Source organism: Pteropus medius, unplaced genomic scaffold (genome assembly GCF_902729225.1).
Source record: "Pteropus medius unplaced genomic scaffold, Ma_sr-lr_union100, whole genome shotgun sequence".
Classification (NCBI taxonomy): Eukaryota; Metazoa; Chordata; class Mammalia; order Chiroptera; family Pteropodidae; genus Pteropus; species Pteropus medius.
In genome coordinates, this window is record NW_024354502.1 from 20,680,364 (window position 1) to 20,693,195 (window position 12,832).

Sequence of the window (12,832 nt, forward strand, 5' to 3'; positions counted from 1 at the left end):
GTTTTTCATCTTTGGTTACTCAACTATAAGGATATAAGTTTGATATTTCTGGGGACCATGAGTCCTTATCCTTCGGAAAGAAAAACATTGACAACAAAAAGAGACAAAGCAAGTTCCAGTAATACTCCCATCTCTTAATTGTGTACATGAACCAATAAATTCCTCCCTTTTCTCTTATACTTCTTCAGGTGGTTTCCACCAATTGCAACTGAAAGAGTGATTACTACTATTCACAGCTGATCTTTGGGACAGGTATCTGAAGGCTCCAAAGATAAGGAACCTGCCTGAAACATGCACCTCCCAAGTGCCAAGGTTGGAGGCCTCTCCATGTCTGTCTGGCTCTGAAGCCAGTCCAGTGCTCAGTCTTCGGGTCAGCCTCAGTAACATCATGCTGGTATAGTGCTGACGGTGAGCTGGAGCTGGCTATTGCTCGTGAAAGCCCATCGTTAATATTCAAGAATTTTGTAAGCCAGTTGACATCACATTGGTAGCTTGAAATCGGCCATGCTGGGAATATTTACACCACAGAAATTGGCAAATGTTACAAACTAGGGCTTTTCCACACCCTGAGAGCCAGTTAAATGTTAAACATTAAACACATACATACTGGAAGTTCATTTCTTCTCCGGGCCGAAAGGGGACATTTTCAGTACTGCTTTTGGAGCGAACATGTCTGGTGCCTACCGGATGTCTAAACCTGGAAATAGGGGCCCCCAGAAAGTCACAGGTACTTGATTGAGCCCTCCTCAACCTGCGTCAGGGGCCTCTTGGGCTCCATGTCTGCATGTAATCTCTATGAGCACGAACAAAGCCCCTTCTGCTTTTGGTCTCACACAGCTTAGCTTGAGACATATAGCAAGTGTATGATGCCTGACTCGGCAATGAAGAAATTCCTGCATCCAAGACTGTCTCACTCAGGAAGGGGTAGAACAGTTTTAGAGAAACTCAATTTGCCTGTGGAGTCCTCACCAAAAAAAGGAGAATGGGAGTCTGTTCCAATCGAATGGGCAGTGAACTAGAGGGTCATGGGCAGAAGCACACACCTTCTTCCAGCGGGCTCCCTCAGTCTGCACTGAGGCGGCCAGGGCCATATTTCTGACATCAAATCTAGTGTTAAATTTGGCTGCGACCAATGAAAGCAAAAGTCAGTGACATGTTTTAAAGAAACAGACATTACTATACTCAAAGCAAAATCCAAATGCAGACGTTCACTTGTGTGTGTGTGTGTGTGTGTGTGTGTGTGTGTGTGTGTGTGTGTGTGTGTGTGTTTGGCTGAGTTTGCCATTTGTTTGTTATTTTTCTCAGACTTGGTAGAGTCTTTCAGAGAAGCAAAGGTGGGGACTTCTGTGAGCTTCAACCAGGAACCAGGACAAAAGCCACTCGGACAGGTGGGTGGGGAGGTCTCCAGGCGCGCGGAGGAGGCTGGGAAAGTGGGTTAACTCTTCCAGGCCATGAGCGAGGGTCCTTGCAGAGGGAGCAGTTTCCAACGCTAACATTTCCCCAAAAGCCTGCTTGACAGCATGGTCAAAGTCCAGCTCAAAAATGCATCTAAAAATGTTAAGGCAACAACTTAGACCATTTTATTCAGAACTGGAAATAAGTGACCTTGGGCCAAAATTTCTCCAGCCCAGTGGAACGATTTAAGTGCACGTGTTATTGCTGATATTTAATCTTCTACCAGCACCCAAGAGAGCAGAACAATTCCTCCTTTCAATCCCTTCCTCCAGCTCCTCCCCTCACAGAGCCTTCCAGGGCTGAGCAATTTCTACATAAAAATGGTAGCTATTCGTGCTTATTATCTCCCATAAAGTGCTACTTTCCAGAGTCTGAGTCTCCATCTCCTGCCTTCTGCGTTGGCAGCTGTGGATCACATACATCACGTCGACGTAGCAGGGACTGCGTAAGCCCTCTTATTGTTAAAAATTAAAATAAAATAAAATGCTTGGGCACCACTCTGCCTTTGACTTCCAGCTGAACTCAGAGAACAGGAGCCAGATGCTTCCTTTAACTTCCGGTTGTACCCGAGCTTCAAGTGCTTCTCGGGGCATGGGCTTCCCCACGTGTCAGGCATTGGGGTGGCACATAGTGGCATTGGTCACCTCTGAGCCACAGCTCTCCAGCTCTGGGAGAGCATTCTCAAAATGCGCTTTCTCCTTATCTGTCCAAATAACGGACATTTGTGCCTAGTTTATCCTCACGACACATGCTAAGGTGATAAACCATCTACTCAGGGACCTGTTTAATATCTGTGGCATTTCTCCACCTTTTCTTTGGTTCTCAGTTTTCAGAGGGGTTTTTTGGCTTATTCACATGTGTGAATGCAAAATTCGCACCTTCCAAGCTAACTTATCTGTCTCTGCAACATGTGCTACTGCATTTGTTAAGTGACATTATTGAAAACTTTTAGACTTTTGAATAGAAGTCTTTTACAAAGATAATTTTTTGTAAAAAAAAATTTGTTTATCATTACCAACTTGAATAAGCAACACAGTATTTTGCCTACACATTTTTATTTTATATACAATCCATACATATATTACTATAAATGTATGTTTCTACCTAATTTAAGCCTTTTAAAACTCAAGTTGTCTAGTAGAATGTACAATATGTTCAGGCCGTGTGCTAGAAGGGAAATGGAAGAAAATGTAAACTGCATTATTTGGGCTCAACGAATGCAACATCTTCTTGAGGAAAAAATACAAAACAGTGTAAAACACAGTGCTAGATGAGCAGGATACATGGACCATCAGCTCAAGAGCCAGTTGAATTCTGTAACTATGCTTATAACCCTGACATTTCCAGAAAAACAGGATTCCCACCACAAAACTGGCCCAACATAGAGAATGGATAACAGCCAGATTCTTAACTAGCAACTATTTCATAAACAGAACTGGAATGACCTCTAGCAGGACAAGCGAAAAACCTTCTCTAAAGAATCTTGTGGAAAACATTAACTGATCATTTTACCAGACCTTACTTTGAGAGGCTCTGGTCCCTGCATTTCCAGGATGAATGAGGAGAGATACCCATCTGGCCCACAGAAAAAGCAGAGGCTTCACTCATCTTGTGTGCATCCTATTCCGTAGCAAAAAGGCTTTGGGTATCTCTCACCAAGGTCGAAGGGGTCCATTTGATCAAAGCTTATGTAAGTCATAAAAAAGTATCAGCCCCCCATTATCATCTCAGTTCCAAGACAGTCCACATCTCCTGAGAGCTGACAGGCACATTATCAGGGAGAAAGGAAAGAACAAGCATTGTCCCCAGTTCAGCCTGGGGGGTCATCCTCCCAAGAGGTCTCAACATCTTTGACATATGGCACTATCCAGAGCCCTGGATGTAAAAACGGTCCCAGGCTGGCTTTACTTGCCCTTTTGGCAACAAGACCTTCACTTGGGTCTTCCCCTGTGACCACATTCAGTCAATCAGGTGAATTCCAAATGACAAAAATTAGCTGGTGCAATTTAGGGGAAAAGCAAAAGCAAAACATTTTCCAGTAAAGAAGAGAATAGGTTATCGCCATGCTTAATACATGAAAAAATGCAGAGTATCTGATACTGGTAAAATAGTAACCAGAATAATTTCGAATCCATACCCTTTCTTCTAAGTAGAGAGTACAGAGTACATCCCTATGTTCATCTGAAGACAACCACAACCTACTGACTTATACCTACTTGAGGTTCTAATAGCTCTGTCTATAAGCAGAGTGACTTTGGCCAAATTGCTTAACCTCTCTGGTGCTGTTTTTTTTTCACCATAAAAATGAAGCTGTGATCTCTAATTTCTCTAACAGCAGTCAAAATCTAAACTACGCTTCTGTAACTACGCTTTCCAGACATGCCCTTACCCTTAAATAAGTGTTGTTTATTTAGGAAATAATTTCTGTAGATAGTAAACTTCAGCATCCCAAGAAATGCACAGAGCCACAAACAGTAAGCTAGGACAGAATCCTTCTCCAGGAAATCTGAAAAGAGTCTTTTGGAATAGCCACTCACACCCATCTTTTAAGTCATACTTGACCCAGAAATAGCCACACGATCTGCCAGGATGAGAAGTTCTGAAAAAGTAGGGCAGTGATGGAAACCATAGGACTTTTAGATGCAAAAGCCCCAATGACAAGTTGACAGTAGACTGCCATGCTGCTGGCACATTATTTTTGCGATGATTGGGTCTCTACACCCCAGCTCTTCTCCAGACACAGGCCTGCCCTGGCACTGAAGATTTCGAAGGTGAGTTTGGAAGAAGAGGCAGAGTGAAGGAAGGACAAGGTGCATCAGTGTGGAGTGACAAGTTACCCTGACACTTACCTGAGCCCCTGAATGAGGCGTTGTTTGTGCAACTGGTAACTAGAGCTTCTCCCATGTGTCAAGTGTAGCATGGGTTCCCCCACCTTGCCTGCTGGGCCTCTAGGGTGTGTCGGATATGTTGAAACAACTCTAGGCTCCAGAAGATGGCTCATCACCAACCGAAGACTGCACCCAGACACTGCCCTGAGCCTCAGGCACCTCATGAGTTCTGCTGTGTCAGGGACCCAGCCCTGCAGTCTTTTTGTCTTCCAAATGAGAGGTAGCAAGCTGGATGGGCTATCTCAGAGGGGCTGCGTGGCATGGGACTAAGGAGCATGTGCCTTTTGCCTGTATCCCTGAGGGATGAGAAGGAGGATGCTGGCAGCTCTGGGACCTCCGACTCAGTCACCTGGCACCACGGACACTTTCATGACTTGCTCTGTGGACATTTCCTCCCAGGAGGCAAAGGGAGCTCCCTTCATTTAGCAGAAATGAGTCCTGTTTACCTTGGGTGTAAAGATTCTGTCCTATTGCAAGAGAGGACAATGTCACCTAGGGGATCACACACACGGGCACGCACACATGTGCCTACTCTGCAGCCATCCCTCCGGCTTGTGACTGAAGAGCCCCAGGCTTTCCCGCATGCCGCAACAGCGGGTGGAACCAGACGGACTCAGTGCTGAAGAAAGGGTCCCGGCTTGACATTAAAGTTGCTGAAGGTTCTGCTGGTACCAGCAGCAACTTCAAGATCCACCAGAGTGGCCGGATCATGAAACCCACCCCTGGATCCAGTTCCCTGTGGGATCTCTGGGCACAAGTCTTTGGTCTCTCCACACCACCCCCCAGACATTCCCAAACAGAAATGAACCTCCTGCCTGTCCTGGGGCTCCAGGCACCCTGCAGGTAAAGGCAAGTTGGGTGGGGTGCCCTCGAAGGAGGCTCCACAAAGAACACCTGTTCTAAGAAATGGTGCAGATGACTCACCATGTGGCAGTCTTCCCTCAGACTCAGCCTTGACTCTGTGCCTGACCTGTTGGCAGGGCCTTGGAGAAGTCGTAGAGGGTGGCTTGTGGGTGAGTCATAAAGCAAGAGGCTGACCGCTTACACTCTTGGGGAACACAAGATTTTCTCAGAAAAAAAACAGGCAGAACTAATTTCTATTCGCTCTTCCTCCTTCTGGCCTGTTTTCTCGTGGTGATGACGGCAAGTGCCATGGGAAGTGCTAATAAACTTGTTCACTGCTTCCAAAACTGCTGTTGAAAATATCTGGTCTGTACTAAATACAAAAAGTTAACTCGAGAGGGCTACACAGTTGGTTTTAGCAATGTAAATGATCGAATTATATAGACAATAACCTAAATCTACACCATTTAATATGGTTGTCACTAGCTATACGTGACCATTTAAATAAAATTAATTAAAATTAAAAATTCAGTTCCTCAGTCACACTAGCCACATTTCAAGTACTCAGTAGCCACATGTGGCTAGTGGCTACAATATTGGACAACGTGGCTATATATATCCATCATCACAGAAATTTCTACTGGCCAGAGCTGATCTAAATACACAGTAAGTATTAGAGAACCAGTCGCTCATTTGTTTATTTAACAAGTATTTATGGAAAATTGGCTATGTGTTAGCAACTGTGGGGGAACGAAGATAAAAAACAGGTGGCCTCTGTACTCCAGGAGTTTCTAACTGGTTGGAGAGTGCATGCGTATAATCAAAGATATAGACTTTTTTTTTTTAATCCCAGAAATGAAACCAACTATACGTGAGTGAACAGAACTCTTTAAAAAAAAAAAAGTCATATTTAGAGACGAGCAGAGGAGCGAGTCGACCTGCTTGGGCTTGAGCTTATAAACCTTTCATTCAACATCTGTTTGCAGATGTGCAGGTGGTAAGTTAGCTTGGACCTGAATGACAGGTGTCACAGACACAGAGCAAGGAGGCCAACAGAAGAAAAGCCCAGACCTGAAGCTCTCTTAGGAGAACTTCCAACTTTGCCTCCTACAGAGGGCGACTTTGTGAACGCAGCTGGATGTGGAGAGAGCCATTTTCTCAGGCAATCGCACCCCAGCTGAAGGGTATCCGTAGAGTGGTTTTGCCCTTCACCTCGTGGAATTCTTGAACATCGTGCTTCAGCACACTTCCGAGAAAGTGGTGAGCAACCAGCTGGCTCTTTCTCCAATGCAGCTGCTTCTTGTTTGAGGGATTTTCACCAAGTGATTTTAAATGTTTTTACAAGGTGTTCAAATTGGATAACTACATTTGATATGCATAATGTTGGAGTCTGGAAAAGCAATCACAAAGCACCAAGAGTGACCAGTTCTCGAGAACTTCTCGGCAAGATCATCTTAGGGAGAGAATGCCTAAAGGAGAAAGACATCAGAATAAAAGGCAGACACTGGCTTTATTAAAAAAAAATACCATCCGAAAATTTCAACTCGAGTGGGAAAGAAGCACACAAGGAACTCAGAAACCTAAATGAGAGCCCCCAGAAGGGCAGGGAGGTATCTTCGACCTCGGGAAGATGTAATGACTTACAGCTGGGTGACAGTCACCCTCTAACGCAAGGTTTCCCAATCCCGGAGCTGTGGATCAGTACCAATCTTTGGCCTGTTGGGAACTGGGCCACACGGCAGGAGGTGAGCGGCGGGCCAGCAAGCAAAGCTTCGTCTGTATTTGCAGCCGCTCCCCAGCACTAGCATCACCGCCTCAGCTCCACCTCAGATCATCGGGCATTAGACTCTCATAGGAGCACCGGTCCCTGGTGCCAAAAAGACTGGGAGCCGCTGCTTAGAAGACATTTATGAATTTATTTGAGGGGAATATTTTCTAACACTGGAGATAATGTAACAAGTCATACAACCAGGTGCTGGGTCTCTCTGGGCAGCCAAACAACAGAAAACTATTCTGAAAAAAAAAAAGAGTATGAGAACTCTATTTTTTTTCATGTAATGTTCGAATAGGGTTTATGTTCACATGATTCAAAATTCAAAAAAATGTAAAAAGGTTCACAGTGAAGTTTCCTCACATCTATCCCCTCTCTGCCCGTACCTCCCCCGCCTCCACTCGGGCAACCATTTTGTACTCATCCCACATCCCTTTATGCTTTTATAAGAAAACGCAAATATATATTCTCATTTCTCCCCCCCACCCCCATTTCACACGAAATGTGCCAACTTTATAGACTGGCCTACCTCTTGCTTAATCATCTAATAACTGTCTTGGATGTCTCGGAACTCCTTCCTATGGGTACAGAGAGCCATCCCATCCTTTTTCACAGCTGCATGGTATTCCATTGTCTAGTTAGACCATCATCTATGTAATGGTACCCTATTAATAGACACTAAGCTGCTTCCTATATTCTACCATTACAACAATGCTATAATTAATAATCCTGAATATACATTACCTCATATTTACAGTATATCTATAGCAAAATCCTAGAAGAAAAGGGCAAATAAGCATTTACAAGTTGGGTTGATATTACTGGATTGCCCTCCAGCATAGTTGTGCTAATTTACACTTCTACCAGTAATTTTTGAGACTGCCAAAAGAATGTGTTATCAAGTTCTGGGATTTTTGCCAATATAATAGGTGAAAATGAAATCTCAGTAGAGAATTAATTTGCATTTCTCTTATTATGAGTGAGGTCGGACATCTTTTATATGTTTAAGAGCCATTTGTATTTCCTTTCCTGTGAACTGTCTGATCATATGTTCTGTACCTCCTTCTGTGGAGCTATCGGCTATTTTTAATAAAAGTTAGTTTCTGATTAACTTTTCTAATCAACTTTCTTATCAATTCTAAGGTCTTTATTTATCAAAAACACTAGCCCTTTGTCTGTAATATGAGGAACATTGAAAATAAACACAGAGCTAATCAATAACTCTTGCCCAAAGATGTTTTGATGATTTCCCATAAAATCTTTTTAAAGGTTAAGCTTCTGTCCCAACACTCCCCGCCCCACGCCACCCCCGCCCCTCCTCAGGTCACACCAGGTGTCTGGCTGTCCCTCTTTTATTTGATTTTCTTCCTTGGGGCCTTTGTACTGGTGTTTCCTCTTCCTGGAATGAGATTTTTCCCTTTGAACTCCTAGCAAATTCCTGCTTAACTTTTCAAGACCTGTGGCACCTTCTCATTACAAAGAGCAAGTGAGGACAGAGTAGAGGCACAATTTGAAACTGTGAGGCTCTTCCCCTAAATCATAGTGAATTGAAGAGACCCAGGGTGGGCCAATGACTGTGCAGCAGTGTGAGTCATTAGGGAGGAGTATCAGTGGGAGACTGAGAAGCACAGCAGTGTGTGGCCCAGGAGATGGTGTGACAGAGTGAGGAAGCTACTGCAGGGCAGAGTTGTGGAGGGTAGGCCTTGGAGTGTGAACCCTGATGGGGTGTGAGGCCTGGGTATATGCATTCAGTGGGCCATATTTTCAGAAGGGTCTGGAGGACAGAGAACAGAACTGAGAAAGACACAGTATGACTACCAGGGACTGGGGGTGGGGACTACAGCATCTTTCAGAGGGTTATAAGAAGGACAATTTCAACTAAACGTCTAGGCACCCTGACCTAATACTGCCTGCTTTCCCAAGAGCCTACAAAGGAGAAAAAACATGAGAGATAGCTCAGCCCTTTTCAAGGAAAGTAAGGGAAAATATTAAGAACGTCAGAAACCCCACAAATCTGGACTTAGAACAGCCAGCGATGGTGAGAGAAACAGAAAAGCCTGGAAAGAGACCCAGGAAGTGCTTCAACCCTGAAGCACACGGCAGAAACCACACCGGGCTGTGTACCCAGATTCACCCGCCGTGGGAGGAGTTTCGTGTCTTCTAAGTCGACTCCCGTATGTGTTAAGCTCTCGGGTGGACAGGTTGAGCAACTGGTGGGTACCGCTAGGAAAAGAGAGGGGCCAGAGGATAAAACCTGGGACTCCTCTTTTGCAAAAGGAGCATTCCCAGCTCATCTCCTGGTAGAAGCAGCAGTTGGCCAGGAGGAGACACAGCAAGAGCTCAGAGGCACCTTCCGGGTAGGGGGGGGAGGGGGCGGGGCGGCTGCCACGGGAGCAGCTGTTCCACACGGCCCACTCCCCCATTCATTCTTTTTCATGTGTGTATTTAATACATGTTTTGGGGGCATCTACTCCATACTGTGAACTCTGTTAGAGGATGTAATGGTGAGTATGGCACTGAAACTGGCCAGGTCACTATAGCTTGTGGGAAAGATGGACACATGTACAAACCAGAGTCATATGCGCACTGATGGAAAGGAGGTGCAGAGAGGGGGGCCTGGCCCAGATCTGGGGTGTCGGGGAAAGCTTCCTAGCAAAAATGACTGGCCCACCCGTGAGAAGCCCCTGAAAGCATGTGTCCCAGAAAGGCACAGAGAGCTCTCCTGCTGTGCAGAAAGAGCCTCGAGTTAACGTGCTGGGCTTCCAAATAAAAGAGGAGACTTTAGGAAATCTGACTGAGAGACGAGTGCTTTCTTCTTTCTGATTGTTCTGACCCAGACAAATTTCTGCACAGCTTATACCTCAGAAGTAATACATGTGCAAATTGTAAACCAAGAATAGAAGCCATTCCTGATAGAATCTATTTTCACTCTTTTGTTGCTGACTTCTGTATTAGCTCTTAGCTGAGGGTCAGCATTTTCTGATACCATTGTCGGCACTGAATTCTTCCTCCTCCTTCCAACTCCTTTAAGCATCTCAAATCTTCCAAGCAGCCTTATTCAATATTTATATGATCTGGACACAGTGAGGTTGCTTTAATCTGCAGTGAGTGAGGACCGGAGATCATCAGAGCTTGGCCCTCAGCAGCCTTCTTTTGGCTGCTGTTCCCCAAATTTGTCCCCTCAGGGGTCCCCAGGAGCCCTGCAGGAAGAAAATGCACCTCTTTGTTCAATCTTTGCTTCCACTGGGCACTCAGAGACCTGTCTACCCCCTATGGGGGTGGGGGAGGGGGAGGAAGAGCTCTGCCAGGTACTTCAGCCAATTCTTACTCAAAGCCCAGGGATTCTGTCCTCATTTTTTATTGTGACCAGTTAACAAAAGCAAGAAATAACCAAACCCTCAATGGACAGCCCACCCCGGTAGGGCCAGCACGTGCAATAGCCAAGTGGATATGAGTTGGGACTGCTCATTTTCCCTTTGCAGCTTAGAATTCTCAAGGCTGGGCTGCCTGTTTTTTGTTCATCAGAGGAAGCAATGAGGTGGGACCCGTGTGGTTCATTGTCTCACACAGCACACACCTCCATCAGGACCCTAAAAAGTGAAAGCATCCCTGGACTTGCTGCCAAGACCTTCGATGAGAACCGAAGGCCAGTTCGGCCACCTGTATTGCTTTTCCTCCAGCACAGAGAACCGTAGCAGTACTTTCATCTTACTTTCTCAACCTGGTAACGAAAAGAATGCCGTTACACAGCTGCTTCCAGACGGAGCCCTTCTAGAAGAGACGGCATCAGCAACCGGGCCTCCGAGAAGAATGGGAGACTTGCCACAGAAGGGTGTTTCTCTAACATCTTGGAGAAGTAACATCGAAAGTACCCCTATCTCATACAGACATCACTACAAATCAATCGTAATCTTTTCCTTCTGTAAAGACATACCATCCCCACCCATGGTTGCTGATACAGATCCTTTGGCTGCAGACAAAGTGAAGAAGGGAGCATTGATCTCATTTCCTGGGAAGATTAAATTTTATAATTAACAAAATTCGAAAGGGTCCTTCGCTGACACTTGTATAATTAGGAGTCCAAGTGAATCCATTTTTTCTTGTGGGGAGAAAAGCTTTGAGGGGCTGGTGTGTTGGGTGGATTGTGGCAGGCAGAGCAAGGATGGGCCCAGGAGACACTTCTTTGTTCCCGGAAGAGCCTACGAGACTATACTGAGCAATGTTGGAGACAGGAATGCAGGACACAGACCTCGCCTCGGGCTGAAGTCAACCCCAAAATTCCCCAGCAGCTAGGAGAGCAAAGGTATAGGGCTGCAGCCTGGATGAAGACATAGGACCAGCTGCCCAGCTTCGAAGTCTCTTTGGTGATTCCTGGTACCCAGAAAGGACTGAGAAGAAAACAACACCTACCTTTCTGCTCTTAGGTTGCTTCATTCATTCAGAAATTTATTCACTGATTCATCAACATTTCTTGTGGCTCTATCTTTGGCTAGGCAGGAGGACTTAGATATTGGAATATTAACTGAGATTCCCGCTTCTGAATTTCCTAACCGTCCCCGAGTATCTCCCCCTCAGTTCTCTGGCATGCATTGCTTCAGGTGGGGAATAACAGCAGAAAGCAGAGAAACACTCTAGAGATTCGAAAACAAGGCTAGATTTTCCATTTGCTAGAGCCTAGAATATATGACAAAAATCAAGGTCCTGGTGATAACTTTTTGGGGTTATGGATCTGCTCTATATCTTGATTGTGGTGGTGGTTATATAATTACATATATTTGTCAAAAAATGCAGGAGTGTACCCTAAAAAGAGTGTGTTTTGCTGTATGTAAATTATTACCTTAAGGCGAAGAAAATAAACATAATACACAGTGAAAACAAAATTAGACTAGGGAAATATTAGGGGTCTTCACACAAGATCATACACAAAACTGTGTGGCTCTTGGGATGGACCATTTCAAGTTCCTCCAAACTCTGGGAACCAATACAAGTGGGAAAGTAGGAGCTGGGCATACTGAGGGAGGATGAGGTGGGCCAGAGAGGCAGGGGCCAGGCCCCAGGCACGGAGCAGAGATGCCCAATGGGAGGCCTACACATGAGCTTAGAGACCCAGAGCAGCAGGCGCCTTCCACAAAACTAAAAAAAGTTCATCTGCAGTGAGAACTGAACCAAAATTTTGTAGTCTAAACATCCAAAGTAAAGTCATTTTAATTTCAAAATTCATGTAAATTTTGTATTTTAAGACTCACTATTATTTTTATTTTGAATTACATAGTGGGGATGAGGGACTGCAGAAGGGTCTCTAAAGCAGGATTCATTGGCTGGCATATCACACACAGCCAGTCATAGGCAGGGACCCACCTATAGCTGTGCAGCTGATGGCTGGCACAAAGAACCTGGCAGAGGGGGCCCGGGAGCTGAAATCCAGCCTGTGTCCTATCCACCAAGCCTGGCATCCTCGTGCAGGGATGAGCCAGCCCAAAAGAAAAGACACGTTTGTTATTCCTAGTTTCTTCTTGCTGCTGGCTCTGTTAATGGGTTATAAGCCAGTTGAGATATGGGTCATTTGGCCCTTAGGGAGGCCAAGCAGGCCAGGTGAGTGCCCTCAAGCACCCAGGTCAGATCCTTCTGACTGGGAGCAGCCTTGCCCAGTGTCTAACTCAAAAAAAGAAAAAGATTGAAGGCCTGAATCCAGCCCTAACCAGGCAGCTAACCAGTCAACAAGCATCAATACCGTACCTTGGGCAGGGCTGTGCATGCCTGATCAATGTCTCTTTACAGGTCCCCTGCTTTGTAATTGATCCCCAAGTCTGGGTACGACAGGGCTTCAGGTCTAATTAAGGAGGCACAGTAGCAATGCCTGAGGGCATCAGGGAGA

At 45.4% G+C, this 12,832-nt stretch overlaps 1 long non-coding RNA gene across 1 annotated transcript in view; it reads right to left on the reverse strand.

Annotated features, from left to right (window-relative positions):
* LOC120595525 (uncharacterized) overlaps positions 1 to 5,448 on the reverse strand; it is a 13,539-nt gene extending 8,091 nt beyond the window's left edge. The window contains exon 1 of the long non-coding RNA XR_005650885.1: positions 5,268 to 5,448. This is a non-coding gene — a long non-coding RNA (uncharacterized LOC120595525). The remainder of the gene's footprint in view (positions 1 to 5,267) is intronic.
* Between the last annotated feature and the right edge of the window lie 7,384 nt (positions 5,449 to 12,832).